The sequence below is a fragment of the Syngnathoides biaculeatus genome, chromosome 12 (assembly GCF_019802595.1).
Source record: "Syngnathoides biaculeatus isolate LvHL_M chromosome 12, ASM1980259v1, whole genome shotgun sequence".
Classification (NCBI taxonomy): Eukaryota; Metazoa; Chordata; class Actinopteri; order Syngnathiformes; family Syngnathidae; genus Syngnathoides; species Syngnathoides biaculeatus.
In genome coordinates, this window is record NC_084651.1 from 27,311,686 (window position 1) to 27,328,065 (window position 16,380).

The following is a 16,380-nucleotide window of genomic DNA, read 5'->3' on the forward strand; positions in this document are numbered from 1 at the left end:
GAGCCGAGCGCTGCTTCGAGTCACCTTAAGCATGGAGGACTGTACTCATTCCGCGACAGCGTTTATTGACTCGGCCTCAGACGCTAATCTGATTAACCCTTGTGCAGTTGAGGCTTTGGGCGCTGCAAATTTTCAGACACAGCGGTTCCACAACGCATATGCAGCCAATGACAAATTCCGCTGCCGAGTGACTCACCATACACAAACCCTGTGGATGACATTTCCGGACGCTCACACCAAGAGAATATGTTTTCATATATTCAGTTCGCTGAACAGCGACGTCAAATTGGGCAGCCCGTGGCTTAAAGCTCAAGTGGCGTCAAACAGATGATTTTTGGTATATTATTAATGAAAACCCCACAGCCAATATGCTCCCATGTGTTTTTTTCACCACAAAACATGATTTTGACGTATACAGCTTTTTGTAACTCCCGCCATGAAAATCCTCTCGAGGGATTTGTTTTCGAGAAGAAGCAGGAAGTGACGTAAAGGACAGCGGCACCCCCTCGTGGACTTAGTCTTTACCTCCGGGAAGGTAGCCCGTTACTCCTTCGTGTTAGCCAAAATGCCGGCTCATTGCATTGCTGAACATTGCGGCTAGCGGCAGGACTCATCCGACCATCTTCCTCACCGACCAGAGCAGGATTCTTCTTTGTAAAGAAGAAGGACACCTCATTTCAGCCCTGCATTGATTATAGAGGACTCAATGACATCACCATTAAGAACAGGTACCCTCTTCCCCTAATCGCTTCCGCGTTGGAACTACTTCAAGGGGCCCGGATCTTTACGAAATTGGACTTACGGAATGTGTACCATCTCGTACGCATCCGAGAAGGGGATGATGGCATCCCACATCGGACACATCAGGGAGGTGGTACAGCAATTGGTACGACATCAGCTGTATGTCAAGATGGAGAAGTGCGACTTCCACCGATCTTCCTTCTCATTCCTGGGGTTCATCTTGGCCGAGGGATAGATTCGGATGGATCTCAGTAAGATCGACGCGGTCCTCCAATGGCCCACTCCCACCAGTCGTAGGGATGTGCAGAGGTTCATCGGATTCGGCAACTTTTACCGCAAGTTCATTCGGAACTTCAGCTCCATTGCTATCCCGTCGCACGCCCTCACTTCACCCCGCAACTTATTCGAGTGGGATGGGACCTGTCAGGAGGCCTTCGATAGTTTCAAGTCGAGCTTTACCACAGCGCCAATACTCATCATCCCAGACCCTGAGAGGCAGTTTGTGGTTGAAGTGGACGCATCAGACTTAGGAATGGGAGCAGTACTCTCCCAGAGGTGCGCTAAAGATGGAAGAATTCACCCGTGCGCCTTTTTGTCCAAAAAACTAACTCCGAACGAGTGGAATTACGATGTGGGCGACCACGAACTACTGGGGGTCAAGACAGCACTGGAGGAGTGGAGACACTGGGTGGAGGGATCACAAGTGCCGTTTCTGGTTCTTACAGACCACAAGAACCTGGAGTATTTGAGGACCACCAAGAGACTGAATGCTTCCCAAGCCAGGTGGGCACTCTTTTTTACGCGATTTCGGTTCACTCTGTCCTTCCGTCCAGGTTCGAAGAACGGCAAGCCAGATGCACTTTCTTGAATCCATGAAGGGGAGCGTACGGAGCCCGTGAGTGTCCCAATTCTTCCGTAGGCCTGCTTCGTGTCTGGGTTCACCTGGGAGATCGAGACACGAGTGAAGGAGGCCTTGAGGGACACTCTGGGTCCAGCCAAATGTCCTCCCAGTCCCCTGTTCCTTGTCCCTTCGCTACGAGGGGATGTCATTGATTCAGTTCACACCAACAAGACCGTCTGCCACCCGGGCATGGCAAAGACCCACTCAGTCATGGAACAACGGTTCTGGTGGCCAAACCTGGGGAAGGATGTAAGGGAGTACGGCAACGTGTGTCTGGTATGTATGGCCAATAAAACCTCTCGCCTGCAACCTATGGGGGAGTTACAGCCGATTCCCTCTCGTCCCTGGTCACACATCTCCCTGGACTTCGTCACTGGGCTACCCTCCTCCCAAGGAAACACGGTGGTACTTTCTGTTATTGACCGCTTTTCTAAAATGGTTCACTTTGTTCACTGAAAAAAGACGAATACGAAGCGGAAACAGCCGAGTAGGAATGTGACAGCATAGCATTGTAAGAACGATGATGAATTTTCCGAAGGTTTCCAGGAAGACGGTGAAGAATACAAGCTTTATAAAAGCATTAAAGCTTATCAATTTGAGCTAGTTAGACAGCACGCATGTTCGAATAAAGAAGAAAGAGTTCAGAAATTTTTGGACTTGTTTTAAATTATGTAAACGTCATGTATTTAGTAAGTAGGGACGCGACCACCCGGCCGTTCATTGTACAGCAGGATGGATCTGCCTGTGCTGGTATGAGAAACTATCTGCAGTACGATGTGCGTCACTAATTTGCGTGTACAAGGCTCGTTTATTATCGCACCAAAACAAACAAAAGATGATCATGTAGTCCACAGTCTAAGTTGGTATATTTTCACAAATAAGGATTTTAATGAACAAAATCTGTTTAAAGTGTTACCACGTTAATTTGAGAGCAATAGCTGGTAATATCTTGCTTCACCATAAATATAATTTCATGTGGTAAACTGATGCCATAACCAGACAGTAGCAGTCGCACAATAGCAGGTCCACCTGTAGTGGATTATGAATTTTATGGTACAGTTGAACATGTATTTTAATCTTGATAAGATAATTCACATTTGAAATTAGACATTACAAACACTATGTCTGTTTTTATTTGTATCATTCATTTGTTCAATGAGTCCCACTCTTTGAGGCTGGTAGGAGCAATGTCTTTTTAATCAATGTGAAACATTATTCCAATCTTTTTAATAATTTGATTTACAAAATGAGCTCCATGATGGGTATTAATTCTTTCCAGTATGCCATAATGAGGTATTATGTCTTGACAGAGTGCCTTCGCTACCGTCAAAGGATCTGGATGCTGTGTCGGAAAAAGTTCAATCCATTTTGAAAATGCATCTATTATGACCAATTAATACTTTTTCCCTTCACTTTGACTTAATTTGATAAAGTCCATGTGGACAATTTGGAGTGAATACTGTGGTTTGAGAAACCTTCCTCTATTTGATCTTAAATTACTTTGTGGGTTATGTCTAGTGCAAGTCAAGCATGCTCTACAAAAACATTTGAATAGAAATTGAGTGGCCTTCAGATCCCTCTTGACGACAACGCGGTAGTGCAGCTGCGGCCGTTCTGTATCTCGCCCCAGCAACCAGCTCGCTGTACAGGATGTTTTATTATGCAGTCAGTGGACATGGCCTGGCCATCTGAATCACCGCTAATGGAGCAGACTGTACCTGCTGGATAGAATGCTACATGACAGGACCTCGGTGTTGGTCACTTTCTTCTGCCAGGAAGCTGTGCATGTGAAACATGAGCAGTTTTATCTCTTGCCTGGCATACGGGGTCCATGCCCCGCTGCCGTAGAGCAGCGTGCTGATGACGCAGGCAATGTACACCGCCATCTTGGTCTTGACCTACAGCTTGTGGTTTTCCCACACAGCAAAGCACGAGTCATGGCTGCCTTCTGTGAAATCATTAGTTATCATGATAATCATGACATCATTACAACTATAGTTACTGTTAGACTTGTTTTATCATGCGTTTGTTTCTGTTAGTCTTAGTCTGAATTATTCTCTTTGTGAGCTGTGTGCATGTCTTGGAGTGTGACCCAGTGACACCTGGGAGGCAATTCCCCGCTGCCGACCTCAGGCAGATACTTCTGAACACTGGGAAGCGATGTCTCCATCCTGACCTCAGTATGTTTCCCTTCTGATATTAAGCAGATACTCCACAACACTGGGAGGAGACAACACCTTTTTACCACAAGATGGCATAAACATGTCTTTAAACACTGCCCTGCTTTTTCTCTTGTGGTTTATCTGGACACTCTTGCAGCCTTGAAGAAACATGTACTTTAGTGTTTGTGCTGTTGGTGTAGCCATCTGTGTCTGCATTTTCACTGTATAAGCTTATAACCCTTTAAGAAACCCTGAGAAAGCCAGAAAAAAGAGCAGACAGGGGCTACCATTTTGGCAGTCTGAGGGGGCGCACTAATGCAGTGTTTTTCCCGGCCTGTCCCTTGCAAGAAAGACAATCTTGGTTGACTTGTCTTAGCTGTTTTTCTATGAACTTCTCTGACACCTTCCTGATTCACTTGTCAATTAACACATCAGGGGAGAGGTTGTCGTTATGGTTGAGCCAAGGTAGATGAAGTTATGGACCACATCAAGCTTGTAGTCATCTATAATGATGGACGGTGGGATCTCAGTGCCTTTTCCAAGGACATTGGTTTTCTTTATGCTGGTTGTTAGTCCGAAGTCATTGCAGGCCTGGGAGAAACCATCTATAAGGGACTGGAGATTGTGCTGAGTGTAGGTTACTACACTAGGGTCATTGGTGAACAGCATATCTCACTTTGCGAACCTTGGTCTTGGATCTAAGACAGGCAAGATTGAAAAGCCTGCCATATGACCATCGGAACGAGAGTAGGACCCAAATGCAGGAACTCGGAAGACGCAAGGTAGTTCAAGAAGAGACACGTTCATTCCTCCAGGCCACCAAACACAAGGCGTCCGTGTGGACAGGTCAGGAGGACGACCCGGACGCCAAGCACCAGGGTCCACAAGGGGCGATTCGGGCGGACGACCTCTGTGAGGAACCAAACGGCGAAGCAGGAACCAGAACGAGGCAGGCCACTGCTCCGGACGAGAACCTCCCACGCCGTCGTTGCAAGACGACCAGGGATTGGTCGCCAACAAGGCCAGGTCATGAAGCGGCTGGGAGCCATCTGGAGTGAATAGGATGATGGAGAGAAGGACCAGAGCAATGACCACCACCATCCCGAAGTCTCTCCAGCTCCAGGGTGGCTCCACAGAACTCCCCAGCTCCTCCTGGACAGAAACGTGAGAAGGCGGCGACACCATCGCCCCCTCCTGGACAGGAACGTGAGAAGGCGGCGACCCCATCGCCATCGGCACCTCCTGGACAGCAACGTGAGAAGGCGGCGACCCCATCGCCATCGCCACCTCCTGGACAGCAACGTGAGAAGGCGGCGACCCCATCGCCATCGCCACCTCCTGGACAGCAACGTGAGAAGGCGGCGAACCCATCGCCATCGCCACCTCCTGGACAGCAACGTGAGAAGGCGGCGAACCCATCGCCATCGCCATCTCCTGGACAGCAACATGAGAAGGCGGCGACCCCATCGCCATCGCCACCTCCTGGACAGCAACGTGAGAAGGCGGCGACCCCATTGCCATCGCCACCTCCTTGGCAGCAACGTGAGAAGGCGGCGACCCCATCGCCATCGCCACCTCCACCTGGACAGGAACTTCAGAAGGTGGTGGCACCCTCGCCAACTCCTGGACGGGAACATATGGACTTGCCCGTCGCCGTCGGAACAGGGGATGACCGCGGACCGGTCGCCGCCAGAGCAAGATCGGGGAGCGACCGCGGACCGGTCGCCACTGGTACTCCAGGACACGGATCAGAAGCGGCTGTGGAGACGTCGCCACCTCCTGGACAGCAACGTGAGGCGGCATCGGGTCGGTCCCCACTGCCACGTGAGCTTGCCGTGCATTCGTTGAAACAGCAACGTGGGCGTGGCGCGGTGGCGAATCCGTTTCCAGGGTAACGTGAACGAGCGTCGCCAGAGAGTCAGTCGAAACTGACACGTAGGCGTGTCTCGGGAGCGGGTCAGTTCCAACTTCCGCGTCAGCTCTGCTTGGAACAGCCAAAACCTCGACGTGGGAATGGCGAGGAGGCGGGTCAGTTTCCACAGCTACGTGCGCTTGGCGAGGTGGCGAGTCCGTTCCCACTGCGACGTGCACTTGGCAAGGGGGCGGGTCGGTTTCCACGGCCACGTGAACCTGAGTAGGCGGAGAGTCCGTCGAAACTGACACGTGGGCGTGTCTCGGGAGCGGGTCAGTTCCAACTGCCACGTGAACCTGCCTCAGCAGCGAGTCCGTCGCCGTTGCGACGTCAGCGTAGCTCGGCTGGTTCGCTAATCCTTGCCGGACCTGGGCCGTGAGAGCCGCCAATTCGGCGCTCTGCCGCTCTATCTGCACCCGCAATTCACGACAGAATGCCTCGTGATTTGGCGGCTCCTCCTCCTTCTCGGCTGGAAGCTTCGCCACCAGCTGCGGGTCTTCCGGTCTCACCGTTGCCGGCGAGGAGTGGGAGGACGGTGTCTTCGTTGCCGCGCAGCGAGAGACACCAGGGAGCGCCCGGCCGGGGCGTCTCCTCTGGCCGCCACGCGGAGTTCACGGGTAGATGGCCAAGCGGGTTCCCTCAAACGGATTGGTGTATTTCAACCTACCGGGCGAAGACGCTCGGGTGCTGGAAACGCAGGGAGGCGGAGCAAACTGACTGGGATGAAAAGCCGGGCAAAGAGATTCAAAATCAAAGTCGTCGGAGTCGTACTCAGGCAGCCGGTCATACAAATCACGGTCCTCCTCATATTCCGAAAAGTCAGAGTCCAGAAGAATATGAGGAGCCGGACGGGTCGTGTTCGGGACGTATTCATACCTCGCTGGCGGAGCGTAAGACACGGAAGCAGAGGACGTCAGGGAGCCTACCCGGATTGGACAGGCTTGGTCCTCCGGCAGACGGTCTACCTTGCGTCGGTCCCGGCGACGCCGGGTCTTTCCTGCTGGATCCTGTATTGGCCAGTTCGTTCTGTCACGTCCCATCGGAACGAGAGTAGGACCCAAATGCAGGAACTCGGAAGACGCAAGGTAGTTCAAGAAGAGACACGTTTATTATATGCAGAGGTAGGGGATCGAGCAGGCACTTCGGTGCAGCAGCGGTCGTTGGGACGTCGGGCGAAGAGAGCAAGTGAGCGGACAGGCAGGAGTCGGTACACAGGGGAACAATCAACGCAGGCAGAAGTATCAAAGGATTCAGGCTTACAAGGTTGGTCGGAGAACATGCGAAGGTCGGTTCACACAGGTTCGATCAGGGATACCGGAGCACACGAACGGGACATGAAGATCAGACGAACTGGCGCCGGCCAGTTGTCATCACGGTCATATAAATCCACAGCATAATCAGACTCCATGAGGTGCAGGTGTGCACCTTCCAATCAGCGCACCTGCTCGTGCTGGAGCAGCAGGATCATGACACTGCCTCAAGCTAGAATGAACGGAGCACTGCTAACACTCACCGAGCAGGTAAATGAGGTTGAGAAAAAAAGATTCACCGCTCATTATCTTTAACACAGCTAAACGTAACCATGAACTAACTAAATAGAAGCAACACGTAAAATGTTTCATGAGGTCAAATAACACTCTCGACCACTCTTACACTTCCATTAAAATCGGATATCATGCAATTCTCTGCGCACCCATTGGCACCTCTGATCACTGCTTGGTCTGCGTAATCCCTGTATACAGGCAAGCACTTCACTGTGCAAAGACTTTGGTAAAATCAGTTAAAAAGTGGACCAATGAGGCAAAACTTGAACTTCAAAGCTTCTTTGACTGCACAGACTGGAGTGTCTTTGAAAATTCAGTGCACAGCATAGATGAATTCACAGATGTTGTTACCACGTATGTCAGTTTCTGTGAGGAGGTGTGTGTACCAACAAAACCTTTACGCCGGTTCAATAACAACAAGCCGTTGTTTGCAGCCAGACTTGGGCAACTCCGGCTAAAGAGATCACATATCGTAGTGGGGACAGGGCCCTCTACAATCGCACTAGAAACCAGCTGACTAAAGAAATTAACATTGCAAAGAGGGACTACGCAGTTAAACTGGAAAAACATCTCAGCGTTAATGACTCCAAATCAGTTTGGGATGGATTACAAGCAACGTTCCTCCCAGTAGAAAACAAGAGCCACTTGGCCACACTTGGCCAATAAAGCTGAATCTGATTCAGATTTTGATTCTGATCCAGGTAGATGCCTTCTGTTGGGGTGCTGAGGCACGCTTCGACATCAGTGTGAAGAAAATCCCCAAGAGGGTGGGACAATCCTGAAGGGGCCTTCCGTGCTGAAAAAGTTGAATGCCTTGGTAAGGTCTATTAAAGCAATGAACAGGGGTATCTGCTGTTGTCTGGATTTCTCCTGAAGTCAATGGAGGGAGAAGACCATGTTTACTGTTAACGGTTCAGCTCGAAAACCACTCTGTAACGCTGGATCGACACGATCTGTGAGTCTCTTTAGGCAGGCAAGGATAACCCAAGCAAAGACTTTACCTATAGTGATGAGTAGGGAGATGCCTCTGTAGTCATCAAAGTCACTGCGCTCCTCTTTGTTCTCATGGAGAGTAAGGATCTTGGCTTCCATCATTAGTACGTCCCCATCCTACCAGTATTGACAGAGTACATTGTACAGCAGGAGCAGTAAGGTGGTCTGCCAGTGCGTGAGCAAGTCGGGGGGATCACTGCCTGGGGCTTTGCCAGAAGCCAAGATGTCAATGGCCTTTTTCAGGTTCTCGATGGTGGGCTCTGCATCGAGTTCATTTATGATGGACAAACATTTAATGGCATAGAGGGTTGCAGGTGCGACAGTGTTCTGCACGGAGTAGAGGTCAGAGTAGTGTTCCACCTATCTCGCCATTTGCTGCCTTCTGTCTATGATGACATCCCCGGTGGAACGTTTGATGGGGGCTGTCTTGTTCTTCACTGGTCCTAGGAACTTCTTGATGCTATCAAACATCCCTCGGATATTCACTGTTAATGCTGGAGTCTGGATGGCTTCACTTCAGCTCTGTCCAATACTCATTTGTGCAACATATGGCGGTCTGTTGGACTTTATTTCTGGCAACCCTTAGAACTTGAAAGTTCTATCCACTGGGTGAATGGTTGTCGACCATGCAAATGTCACGCTTGGCTGCAATGACAGGAGTCGTTACAGCAGCCTTGTTCTCAAACCAATTGTGAGATTTTGAAGTCTTCTTCATGGAGGTGGCAAAGGCAGTGCATTGTATGGTGTCCCATAGGATCTCCTACCCCTCTCATGCATAAAATTAAGGATTTATGGAACCTAACTCAAAGCCCTTTATATGCAATGTCGTTGCATAACTATTCATTCGTTCCACAGTCACACCCTGGGAGTTGTATGACACTTGTGTAGCCACAATTGCCTTGGAGGGGGCAGTATGGTGGATCCATGCATGCTATTCTCCTCCTACTTTAGTTGTGACTTTCAAAACAATGACTTAGTCCCACCTCTACAAGTCATGCACACCTTTACTATTGAAACAACATATCCCCACTGCTATACCTGTCACCAGGGACAAAATATTTTCCACATCATGTATTGACTGTCAGGTATCATAATTAGGTGTGTGTGTGTGTGTGTGTGTGTGTGTGTGTGTGTGTGTGTGTGGTGTGTGTGTGTGTGTGTGGTGTGTGTGTGTGGTGTGTGTGTGTGTGTTTACATCTGTGCAAGTGCATCTGTAAACCTTAATGTGTCCTCTTTTTTTCTCTTTGACTCATTGAAAGAAACGGACTATTTAGCACATGTGGAAAGATTTTAAAATCTTTATGAAGCTAGCTAGTGGTAATTTCCTGTCAGGGGTATGGCCAAGCCACTGCCCTGGGCAATGCTGCCTGCCGGGGGCATGGCCAAGCCACTGCCCTGGGCGGTACCACCTCTGACAGCTTTCCCATAGCGGCTCCATATTTGACGCTGATGAGATCAGACATTTAAGCCTTGAAAGTGTCATCGGCATTTGCTAGTTAGTTTCATTTGCATTACTGCCTTTTGCCATAGACCGCTGTTGTGCGTAAATTTGGAAGTTTTGCATTCCTTTGTCACAGCGAGCCTGTGCCACTTAAGTTTTATTACGTCTTTTCCATGTTTCTACGTTTGCCTCGTGGTCGTTGGATCTTGTGCACTTTTTTGGATCTTGCCTGTAGCCTAGCGTTTTTGTGCCACCGCCTGTTTTGGACTGCTTATTATTATTTTTTTTTTTACCTTAATCTGGAATAAAACCACCCTTAATATCATGCCCTCACCTCAGAGTCCTGCAATTGGGTCCAGTCCTGTACGCCGTGATCATGACAGAACGAACTGGCCAAAACAGGACCCAGCACGGAAAGCACGGCGTTGCCAGTCACGCCTCCCAGCGCCCCCAGCCTGTGGACCAAGCATCCCCTATCCAAGTGGGCTCTATCTTGTTGTCCTCCCCTACTTTGCCATCTGCACCACCCGTGTGTCAGGATTATTCCCCATGCATGACCCGCTCACTGCCACACATTTTGCTGGACTCGGATTTTTCATATTTTGAGAAAGACCTAGACTTGTACGACCAGATGCCCGATTCTGACTCGGAGACTGATTTTGGGTTTTCCCTCACAGTGTTCAGTCCCAGTCAGTTTATTTTGCTGCCTCCCGTTTCCAGCCCCCAAGTGCCTTTGTCCCGTGTGCCCAAGTCCTCCTCATCTGATCCTTTATGGAGCACCCGTTTAGCAGTCTATTCGGGGCCTCTGAGTAGTGGCCGGAGGGGATGCCCTAGGAGGGTGCCGCTCCATGACTCCCGTGGCACACCAACCAAGCCTGACTGAGGCTCCGCCGATTATCGCCCACGCTGAGCCGATGACTGACCCACAGTGGACTCTCCCTTCCACCTTGGTGACGACCAAGCCACAGCAGACTGCCCCCACACCGCGCTGGCGATCTATCTATCTATCTATCTCTATCTATCTATCTATCTATCTATCTATCTATCTATCTATCTATCTATCTATCTATCTATCTATCTATCTCTATCTATCTATCTATCTATCTATCTATCTATCTATCTATCTATCTATCTATCTATCTATCTATCTATCTATCTATCTATCTATCTATGTTTCTCTCTCGCTTCTCATCCAGTGCAGGCACTTTCTTCCTTGGTCTTGCTCTTGCTTTTTCTTTTTTGTGCATAATCAGTTGTTTCATCATTACGTGAGCCTGGCCTGCTAATTAGCACAGACCTGGTGTTAGCAAAGGCACCAGCTGTCAAGATGCCTCCCTTCTCTACTCAGGACTATCATGGACAACTGCAGAAGGTGTCCATCCATCCATTATCTACCGCTTTTCTGGGTCGGGTCACGGGGGAAGTAGCTTCAGCAGGGATACCCAGACTTCCCTTTCCCAGCCACTTCTTCCAGCTCCTCACCAGCGAGGCGTCCAGGAGGCATCCGAATCAGATGCCCCAGCCACCTCATCTGGCTCCTCTCAATGTGGAGGCTCGACACTGAGCCCCTCCCAGATGACCAAGCTTCTCACCCTATCTCTAAGGGAGAGCCCAGACACCCTGCGGAGGAACCTCATTTCAGCTGCTTGCTTGGATCTTGTTTTTTCGGGCATGACCCACAGCTCACGCCCAAAGGGGAGGGTAAGAACATAGATCAACTGGTAAATTGAGAGCTTCGCCTTTCGACTTCGCTCCCTCTTGACCACAACGGACCGATACAAAGTCAGCATCACTGCAGACGCTGCACCAATCCATCTGTCAATATCCCGCTCCATTCTTCCCTCATTCATAAATGAGACCCCAAGATACTTGAACTCCTCCACTTGGGGAAGGATCCCATCTCCGACCTGGAGAGGGCCTGGCACCCTTTTCCGACTGAGGACCATAGTCTCGGATTTGGAGGTGCTGATTCTCAGCCACTTCACTCTCGGTGAATCGCTCCAGTGAGAGCTGGAGATCACGGGTTGATGAAGCCAACAGAACCACATCATCCGCAAAGAGCAGAGATGCGATGCTGAGGCCACCAAACCGGACACCCTCTACGCCTCGGCTACACTTCTTTACACCAATTCTGTCCATAAACGTTATAAACAAAATTGTGACAGAGGGCAGCCTTGGCAGAGTCCAACTCTCACTGGAAACGAGTCCGATTTGTTGCCGGTAATGCGGCCCAAACTCTGACAGTGATCGTGCAGGGACTACTCTCGAAGGGGCAAAAAGTATACGCACACCTGCTCAGCGTCTCTCCCCGTGGGCAACTCCAGAGTGGAACAGAGTCCAACCCCTCTCAAGAGGAGTGGTGCCAGAGCCCAAGTGGTACGTAGAGGTGAGTCCGACTATATCTAGTCGGAACTTCTCGACCTCATGCACCAACTCGGGCTCCTTCCCTGCCAAAGAGATGACATTCCATGTCAATAGAGCTAGTTTCTGTAGCCAGGGATCGGATCACCAAGATCCCCACCTTTGTTCACCGCCCAGCTCACGTTTCACCCGACCCCTACGGCCCCTCTCACAGGTGGTGAGCCCATGGGAAGGGGGACCCATGTTACCCTTTCGGGCTGTGCCCGGCCGAGCCCCATGGGTGCAAGCCTGGCCACCAGGCGCTTGCCTTCAAGCCCCACCTCTAGGCCTGGTTCTGGAGGGTGGCCCCAGTGACCCGCGTCTGGGCAAGGGAAACCAAAATCAAATTTTTGTAGTCATCATAGGGGTTTTTGAGTCGTACTTTGTCTGGTCCCTCGCCTAGGACCTGTTTGCCATGGGTGACCCTACCAGGGCCAGGAAGCCCCAGACAACTTAGCTCCTAGGATCATCAAGACACACAAACTCCTCCACCACAATAAGGTGATGGCTGGAGGAGGGGTGCAGAGGGTGTCAATTCTGGAATCTAAAATCTGCTGTCTTGAAGTCCACATGGATATAAATGGAGAGTCGGGGAATTAAACCACTCTACAGATGTCGCAAATTGATGAGCAGAGGTGTGCTTACAGACAGACACCTAGCGCAACAACGAGGACTGAAGTGAACTGTGGATAAAATAATGGACCCCCCAGCAGCTCTCCCTGGAATTTACTGGGAGCAAAGCCCAAAGACATTTAAACAGAAACATTTAAAAAGAAAGCAACAATAGCACCAGCAGATTACCGAGGAATCTGACTGGCCTGCGTTGCGTGCTGCCTCTACACTGAGTGAGTGGCCATGGACAGTCGTTACAGCGAAGAGAAAGAAAAAAGAATGTGAGTCAGTACAAAATGTTGACGTCGGGCTTACAAATATATTTGAGCCACTTTTACAAAACCCCGGCCAAGAATGCTCATCCTCCACCACCACTGAAAGGTATGAAATTAAAGTAATCCAAGAAAAAATTGTGACCCCAAAAATTAATAGTTTTACTAATGACACGGTGTCATCTCAAAAAATCCTGGAGATAACTGATCAGCACCTAACAGTGAAATCTGTCATTATACACACAGGGGCCCTGGGTATTCTCAAGCAGCCATCACAGGTACTGAAGCGAGATTTCATTGCTTTCCAAACAAAAATGCAAGTTTTGGACGCTGAGGTTTTTATAAATGGACCTCTGCCACTTGTAAAATTTGGAGATGAATGATTCTCGAGGCTTCGTCAATTGATTAAGTGCTTAAGTGAAATGTGTACTGCACAATCCATGAGTTTCATTGACAATTTCTACATTTTTTGGGAGCGTCGATATCTTTACAAAGCAGACGGTTTCTGTCTAAATAGAAAAGAGGTTAAGTTATTGGCTGCTAACATTTTCTACTGTGTGCGTCATTCACCGCCCTGTAAAAAACAAAAATCAAGGACAGTTGTTCCCAAATAATCAGAGGAACTAGAGCTAAGGCGAGACATAGTGCACACAGATTAATTTGCATCATCCAAACAATCAGATGAGCAAATGAAATATGGAATGTGCCAGCACTTTAAATCTCCCACACCTCTTCCTGCCACATTGGAGCTATCTAGACCTCAGAATTTCACCTCAATGACGATGCCATCCAAACAATCTGTAGTAGATGTTGGCTCCCCCTCTCCCAGCCTGAATGCAATGTTGGGTCTGATGGATAGGATGAAGACTATTGTCAACAATGGACTCCACCCGATACCACGGCAAGATCTTCCTCCCATTCTCGCGCGCCTGAAACCACCGTCCACTAAGAAGCGAAAGGCCCCTTCTCCACCCATGAAGACTATCTGTAAATCTGACTGATATTTACCGGGTCTTTCCCAGAATAACTCCGACCCCTATGGAGATCAAGCATTTTTTCATCCCTGTAATTGGAAGGGACAGAAAGTTGATTAAAGTGATGTAGCACCAAAAAAGTAGAACTTCCGACTTAGTGAGGATAAAATGTGAGCCTATCAAACCATTGTCTCCAGCTATCTCTGCGAGACGAGCGCTTTTTAATATCAGGCCACTGGGAAACATATCAACATTGATTGATGACATCATTACAACTTTTGATCTGGACTTTTGGTTATAAAATGTGATGTGGTTAATGGGAAGTAGCTTTAATACAATTTTAAATGAGGGTGGTGATATTGCAGTTATTTTTAAATCATTATTTCAATGTAAAGAAATCATACCGGGTGATTTGAGCTCTTTTGAATATCTGTGTTTTTTAGTTCAAAGTGACCCAAAGGTTATCATTTTAATAAATCATAGACCTCCAATATAAAACAGAAAATTTATGGAGGATTTTTCAGAACTGCTGTCAGTTATTTGTACTGAGTACAACTATTTTGTCATTACAGGGGATTTTCACATTCATGTTGTCAATAACATGGAAAAAACAGCCAAAGAACTTTCTGCCATACTAGACAAATTTGACCTCTCTCAACATATGAAGAGTCCAACTCACACTCAAGGTCACATCTTAGACCTGGTCATCTCTAAGAATGTAGAAATTCTATCAATTGACATTAACAATATGGCTATTCTGACCAGTTATGTGTATTTTTTGAATGACAGATTCTTCCAAAAGTTCAGATAACCTCTATCTCTATTAGGAAAAGGTACATCAATGAGACCCCTCCTCGAGCCGTCACCTTATTGTGGTGGAGGTGTTTGTTTGTTCCGGAGATCCTCGGAGCTAAGTTGTCTGGGGCTTCACGCTCGTGGTGGTGGGTAAATCATGGTAAAAACGTCCTAGGTGAGGGACCAGACAAAGTACGAGTACAAAACTCCTATGACGAGTGCAAGTATTGGATCTCGGTTTCCCTTGCCCAGACGCAGGTCACCGGGCACCCTCTGGAGCCAGGCCTGGATAGCGAGCACCTGGTGGCCCGACTTGCACCCTTGGGGCCCAGCCGGGCACAGCCTGAATGGGTAACATGGGTCCAATTTCCTATGGGCTCACCACCTATGAGAGGGGTCATAGGGGTCGGGTGCGATGTGAGATGGGCGGTTGCCAAAGGCGGGGAGCTTGGCCATCCGATCCCTGGCAACAGAAATATACTACATTTGATTAACTTTTGGACAATTTCACCTTGAAAATCACAAATGCCATGAACATTGTTGCTTCTGGTAATACTAAGACCATCCATCCTGAGGTGACCTAGAACCCAGTGGAGGAGCACAATGATGGTCAAGACCTTGACATTAAAGTGTAGGAAAGCAGAATGCAAGTGGTGAAAAAAAATAAACTCCAAATTTTCTATGACCTCTACAGTGTCTTTGTAATTTTAACCTAGAGTTACTAAGGGCTAGACAGAATCACTTCTCTCAAATCGTCAGCAAGAACCTCAACAATACTCACACTCTGTTTGCAGGTTGGAACTGTGGGTAGGACAAAATGGAATGGTCCTTAAATGGTTTCGGTCCTACCTGGAGGAAAAGAGCTACTTTGTAACCATTGGAAGTGCTCATTCTCAACAAAAAGGGTCAAGGGTCAGTTCTTGTACCCCTCCTGTTCATCTTATATATGCTACCCTTGGGTTAAACTCTTCAAAACTTTAATTCTGACTATCATAGCTATTCAGATGACACACATTTATATTTGGCAGTGTCTCCAGACGACTACAGTTCATTTGAGGTATTGTCCCACTGTCTAAACTAGATAAATAACTGGATGAGCCAAAAATGTGTTCAACTAGACCACAACAAATTTGAGACAATTGTTCTGGCAATAAAGAAAAGAGAATTGTGTTAGTAAACACCTGGACTTTCTATCTTTAAAAAACAAAGACCAAGTCTGAAACCTTGGTATTCTGATTGATTACAACCTGACTTTCAACAGTCATGTCAAATCAATTGCAAAAACTGCCTTTTACCATCTGAAGAACTACAGCCAAGGCTTGTATGTGTCAAGCACACCAGGAAAAGCTCATCCATGCGTTTATCTCAAATAGACTTGACTACTGTAATAATCTTCTGACTGGACTCCTAAAAAAGAGCATTAAACAGCTGTAGCTCATTCAGAATGCTGGAGCTCGGGTTCTGACCAGAACATAGCAGTCAGAGCATATCACTCCAATCCTTAAATTCCTACAATGGCTTTTACAACAGATTTTCAAGTTCTGCTTCTGGTCTATAAATCTCTAAATGATTTTGGTCCTGATTACATGAAAGAGATGCTTACGGAATACAAAGCCAGTAGAGCTCTGAGATC

General features: G+C 48.3%; 1 protein-coding gene across 4 annotated transcripts in view; it reads left to right on the forward strand.

Annotated features, from left to right (window-relative positions):
• The window catches only part of LOC133509353 (cGMP-dependent protein kinase 2), a 120,943-nt gene that overhangs the window by 11,517 nt on the left and 93,046 nt on the right, over positions 1-16,380 (forward strand). The window contains exon 2 of one of the 4 annotated variants that reach the window (XM_061836175.1): positions 7,962-8,077. The exons of 1 other annotated variant lie outside the window; for it this stretch is intronic. The gene's annotated coding sequence lies outside the window, so the exon portion shown is untranslated. Of the gene's footprint in view, positions 1-7,961; positions 8,078-16,380 lie in introns of those variants that run through there. 2 more of the 4 variants (XM_061836174.1, XM_061836166.1) reach the window with 2 other exon arrangements.